Source organism: Gossypium hirsutum, chromosome A07, assembly GCF_007990345.1.
Source record: "Gossypium hirsutum isolate 1008001.06 chromosome A07, Gossypium_hirsutum_v2.1, whole genome shotgun sequence".
Lineage (NCBI taxonomy): Eukaryota > Viridiplantae > Streptophyta > Magnoliopsida > Malvales > Malvaceae > Gossypium > Gossypium hirsutum.
In genome coordinates, this window is record NC_053430.1 from 89,324,015 (window position 1) to 89,329,961 (window position 5,947).

General features: G+C 30.4%; 1 non-coding gene across 1 annotated transcript; it reads left to right on the plus strand.

The window, feature by feature from the left end:
* The first annotated feature begins 4,578 nt into the window (after positions 1-4,578).
* Positions 4,579-4,795, plus strand: LOC121203931 (small nucleolar RNA U3). The gene has a single exon (XR_005898864.1). It is a non-coding gene; the product is annotated as a small nucleolar RNA U3 (small nucleolar RNA).
* Positions 4,796-5,947: the final 1,152 nt, after the last annotated feature.

Sequence of the window (5,947 nt, forward strand, 5' to 3'; positions counted from 1 at the left end):
ATCACCTTATAAAACATTTTGGTCTACGAAAATTAAGAAAACAGGTTCGGGAGTCGGTTACGCACGAGAAAGGATTAGCACCCTCGCATCGCCCAAAATTGGCACCAAATTGAATAGTTTTCTATCTTAATGTCAAAAATTTGAAAGGATTTAAAAATAGGATCCCTTTTTTAAAACCAGAATTATTTAAGTTGAAAAATCGAGATTCCTTAACTCCGAAAGAATACAAGCATCACATCCAGCATGATAGGACATGATATTCTTAAACTCTCGTAACTGAAATCATTTCGTGATTTACAAAATCTATTTAGAAGGATACTTTTGGCATTTAGACAAACGAGAAATCGCAACCCAGCATGTTAGGGCACTATTTCCCGAATTCCTAAATACGAAAAACAATGCCTCATTTTAGAAAAACTTTTGGATAAAATATGACAATTAAATGAAATATATATTTTTTAAAATAATGATTTGAGTAAAATTTAAAAAATAATTTACTAAGAGTAATACTAAAAAAAATTATTAAAAAAGGAAAGAGTTTGATATGATACTAAAATTATTAAAAAATTAAAATATATAAAAAAAGGAAACATGGATTAAATCAAAATAAAAAGGGTTGAAAAACGAAGATGAACAAAGAATAAAATAAGAACGTAAGAGGGAGAGAAATTTGAGTGAAAGATCTCAAAAATTTTTATTGTTTCCCAAAACTCCAGTGTGTTTACAATGAAGGGAGAGGCCTCTATTTATAGTTGAACCTCCTCAAATCCAACGCTACAGATCAATTACATCAACAGTTAAGATTAAAAGGTATCTACAAATTAAATCTCTAAGATTACAAAATCATATCTTCTAAGATTGCATATCATATCTAAGATTGCAATCATATCTAAGATTGTATCATATCTAAGATTGCATATCATATCTAAGATTGCATATTATTGAAGATTATATTTCCATATGAGTCAAGCTTGTAAATGGACCTTAAATCTTTTCAAGTAATGGGTCATTCCGATCGGGCCAAATTATATTTGTAATTCTGGACTGAACTTGGACTTCATTTTTTTTTGGGTTTATTATTTTTGTTTTTGGACTTATTTCTGGGCCCGGGCAAAATTGAATGTCTACACTCTCTTTGTATCTTTGCATATAGTATTTAAACATTACTTTTTAGTGGTTTGAACCTTTGTAAGTAAGGTTTGGGTGAGTGTTTTTAAATAGTTGGACTAGCTATTAGGGTTGCAAATACAACTTTGTGTAAAAGATAGTTTGAGATTTCACAAATAGGTGGTTAGGTCAATTGAGGAATAAGTGACCATTCACTGGACGAAGCTCTATAGAGTAGGATTGTTTCCAAATTGCATTAACAAATGATTGTGTTCAAAATATCTTTTTACTCTTTTTGTTTTCATTTCTATTTCATTGTTTGATCAATTCGTGACTGAACATGATATTGAACAATTAGCCTATACTTGCAGCAAGCTATCATGTTTTTCAATATATTATTTTCATATGATGGCATAATGATTGAAAAACACGATAGTTTTCTGCAAATAATTGAGTAAAATTTTTGAGCTTAATGATTAAAACTATTTTTGGACTGTACAAATTTTATGTTCATGCCAACACTGTTCACGAAAAAAATCATAAATTTAACTTAATTTGACTTAAAATATCAAATTAGTTATATTAACTCAAAAAAAATAAAGAAAATAATGGCTAAAATAAAAAATTATAAAATTGTTATACCTACACGATTTAGACACACGACAACAGGAGAAACAACCTGAGAAACACCCACGGCTGGCCTTTTGTCTTACACCACCTGGATAATCATCCATTGGCGAACCACGTACATCTTTCCCACCTCCATCATGCCACCTACTAATAACGGACTCCCCATTAGGCTATCCACAATCAGTGGGTATGCTTTCATCCATATGAAGGGACTAATAAGACATAACAACCTCTTACTACCTTAGCAAAAGGAATGTTAGAACAGACCCTCACTTGATGGCAACCAACATATAATAAATCAGCAACTTGAACAACCACAAGAAAAGGCCTCCACCTATACTGTCGGTGATGTGACACTACCAGGCATGGGAACTCCCCTTATAAATACCCCAGGGCATGATGATAAAAGGATCTCTTCCCCTAGCTTTCAAGTTTCATCTCTCTTAAGCTTTATTCCCTAGCATCACAACCTTTTTTCTTCCTTCACATGCTACTTACTTTGGCTCTTCGCCTGACTCAGGTGAATCGGCCCCCTTATCTCCACCATCGTCTCCTCCCTTGTTGAACACCAATATCAACAATTGGTGCGGTGAACGTGGATAGAACCATGGCTTATTCTTTAACTAAAACTCCTATTAACCTAACAAACTCTAATGACCTGGCGTCAAATGTAGTAGTTATTTTAGGTCATTTCTGCACTTTACGAGCTTGTTTTCTAGCACTTTTATAATTAAGTATTGCATATTTAGTATTAGTAGGTCAAGAATGAAATATTAATAAAATAAGTATTTTTACATATTTTTTACCGTTTCGGTGACTTGTAAGGCTGAATTTGGCCTTGTAAGTGACTAATGGGCTATTTAAGTGTGTATGATGCTAATTCAAGTCCAAGAATACAAGAGATGATGATCGGGTCGCGAGGCAAGGGAGCTCGATAGAACAACAAAGTTGCCAAGGCCGAAAACACATTTGATGTTGTGATAAGAAGCTTCCTCTCATCATGACAACACGACGATTATGGAAAGGATATCACGGTGGTGATGTCATGACGAGGAGACTTCCCATATCACGACGACGCGACAAAGGCAGGCCAAAATATGATTGATTCTTTGGATGACACTTTTGGGCTATTTTCATATTTGGACCTTAGCATTTATTAAAATATTGTATTTATTGGTATCTAAGTGTTCTAGTGTTGAGGCGTCATTAAGTAGCCCATTTCCTATAGAAGCAACCTTAGGGTCACTAGAATGAGTGTGTAGAGTTAGACAAACAATTTTTCCTATTCAGTTTTCTTAGTATTTTCTTTTCATGTTCGTGTAGTCAGAAGTTTTCTATTTCGATGTGAAGACAATTGTGAGCAAAGACTGCTCCGGCACCGCACTTCAATATATATTCATGAGCTTTCTCTTATATCTTATTTTTTATTTATATTTTTGTTTCTCTGATCAATTAGTGTTTGTATGAATAATTGAATAAATTATTGTGCTTATTTCATATCTCGCATGACTCGACTAATAAACTAATTTATTTGCTAAGTGATTATTTATCTAAAATTGGGTATTTATTCAAAAGTACTTAGTATATTACGGAGTGACGCCCATAGTAGAGTATTGAGATAGGTGAGATTGGAAGCGTATCTTGTCATGTATAGCTTGTGCCAAGCGGTGAGATCGGAAGGGTATCCGTATACTTAGGAAGAGACTAGAAGGGTGACTGAGGTGGTAATCCTTAGTAAAAAAAAAGACCAGAAAGGCATTCTTTCTAAGGGAGATAAATAACTCAATCTAGGATAATTAATTATTTAATTAGATAATTAGGGGTTTAATTGAGTATAGGCTAGAGGCTCACATTGTCGACACTAGGAATAGGAAATTTCATTAGGTTAATCTAGGTTTATTAATTTAATTAAACTATTAATTTGTATTAACACTACTAATTCGTGACTCGATTAGATTAGTAACTATTATCTGTAATTAATTTAATAATAGTTTCTCCAATCTGCAATCCATTGGGCACGATCCTTTCAATACTTACCAATGTTTTGTTGTAAACTTTACTATATTACAGTTTGACCTACGCTTGTGGACACCGCTGATTTAGTTTCTTATATCTTTAGTGTGTTATTTTTACTACAAACAATAACACGTTTAAGGCGATCACCTAACCTAGAGCTTCCTTCAAACGAAACACAGACTCAACCACTTGCACCAGTTACCTAGCAACCAACCATCATTCCTGACCAAACAACGCCATGCCAATCTTAACCTGCACTTTTATTTTATTATTTCGATAATTTTTATATTATACTTTTATTTTAGAATTTTTTTGTGGATGATGAGATAGGTTCCTATGAGATTAAGTGGGTGCTTATTGTTGTATTTTAAAAGTGCTTTTGAAGCCAAAAACATATTTTCAAGCCAAATCATCTTTTCAAATTGGCTTTTTAAACCAACTAAAAAAATTTCAAAATTCTAGTTTTTAGCTTTTCAAAAGCCAATTTGGGTATCAAATTATAAATTTACCCCTTATTTATATTAGCTATAAATTTTAAATATAATTTTTATATTCAAAATAAATTTAAAAAAAATTATATTAATTACTTAAAAATTATTCAAAATTTATACTTCATATATTATAATATTAACAATGAGTTATCATAAATTATTTTATTATATTTGCACTATAATTTAAATTGAATATTTGTTAATACCAAAACAATAATAACATGGTGTTATGGTAATAATAATAACACGTGGAAATAATGATACTTTACATTTAAGTCAATCATAAATTTTATTATAATTTAAGTTTATATATTTCATATATCATAATATTAACACGACCTTATTTGAACAAAATATGTTCTATAGGCTCGTACCTTTATATCCTTTAGTTTAAAAGAGACAGGATTTCAAGTCTAGTTGATGAACTGAGAGTATGTAATTAGAGCGTGATTATTGGTTCCGTGATGCGTTGTTGCGTCACCTTCACCATAGAGGATCGTTCTCAACTTGCCTTGTCTTGTTGGGATGGTCACATAATTGTTCAAAAGACTCTCTTCCCACATTTTTTACCAGCATTTGTTCAGTGACAAGGCACAATGCACTTCTAAGGAGAGAACGATGTTTGAGCCTTGGAGACAACATTGTTGGGAGGGGTAGGTATGAACCTCGAACAAGGACTATAAATCAGACATGAAAAGTACCAAAAGAAATATATCATAATATTGACAAATTTGAGTTTATATATTCCATATATAATAATATAAAATACTAAATAAATTATTTTAATTATAATTTAAGTTTATATATTCCATATACCATAATATTAATTAAATTAAATATAATCTAAATATATATATTTTATTACTTTATAACATCATGTCTAAAATAAATATTTTATTTTCTCAAAAGTACTTTTTGATAGTAATACTAAATACTTAAATATCGAGTCAGACTTTTTGAAAGCACTTTTATACTGCACATTTCAACCTCAATTGAACTTTCCCTAAAAGCAGTAGTAGCGATGATAATGGATATTGTAGTGGTGAGATTATGTACTAAATTAGTGTGATTAAAATCAATAGTAAGATATATGTTTATATTTAAATATAGTTGTAGTGGTGAAGTGAGAATAAAAAATAACTATTAAAGATATTAAATGGAAAAAATATTAATATATAATAAATTGTCAAAAATTATATTTAATTAAATAATATGATTATGGTTGTGCTAAATTATACTAAAATTTATTAAAATTATATTTATATTGAAAAGGTAAATTATTAAAAAAGTATTTATACTAAATAATAATATATAATAAAATTATGCAGCATCAAATAATAATTAAATTATATTTATATCAAAATTAAAACAAATAATATAAAAAATCAAAGGAATGTAAGAATAATTATTCCCCTTATTGGGTTTCAGTGGATTGAATCAAAATTTTGATATCCAGTGAGATTGAATCACTGAATTGATGGTGTACCAAAGGAGAACACCTAAAACTGTGTTTCAGTGAAATATTTGATTTGGGATTCCAATGCAGTGGGATGCCTTAGCATCCAAAGGAGGCCTAACCAAACACTACATGGACGTATCTCTAATGTGAAAGATATAAATTTAAGGGTTCAAATTTAATAATTCCTTTTAATATGACAAAATGGTAATTAATTATGGGAACTATTACTTTTTGACTTTGGGAT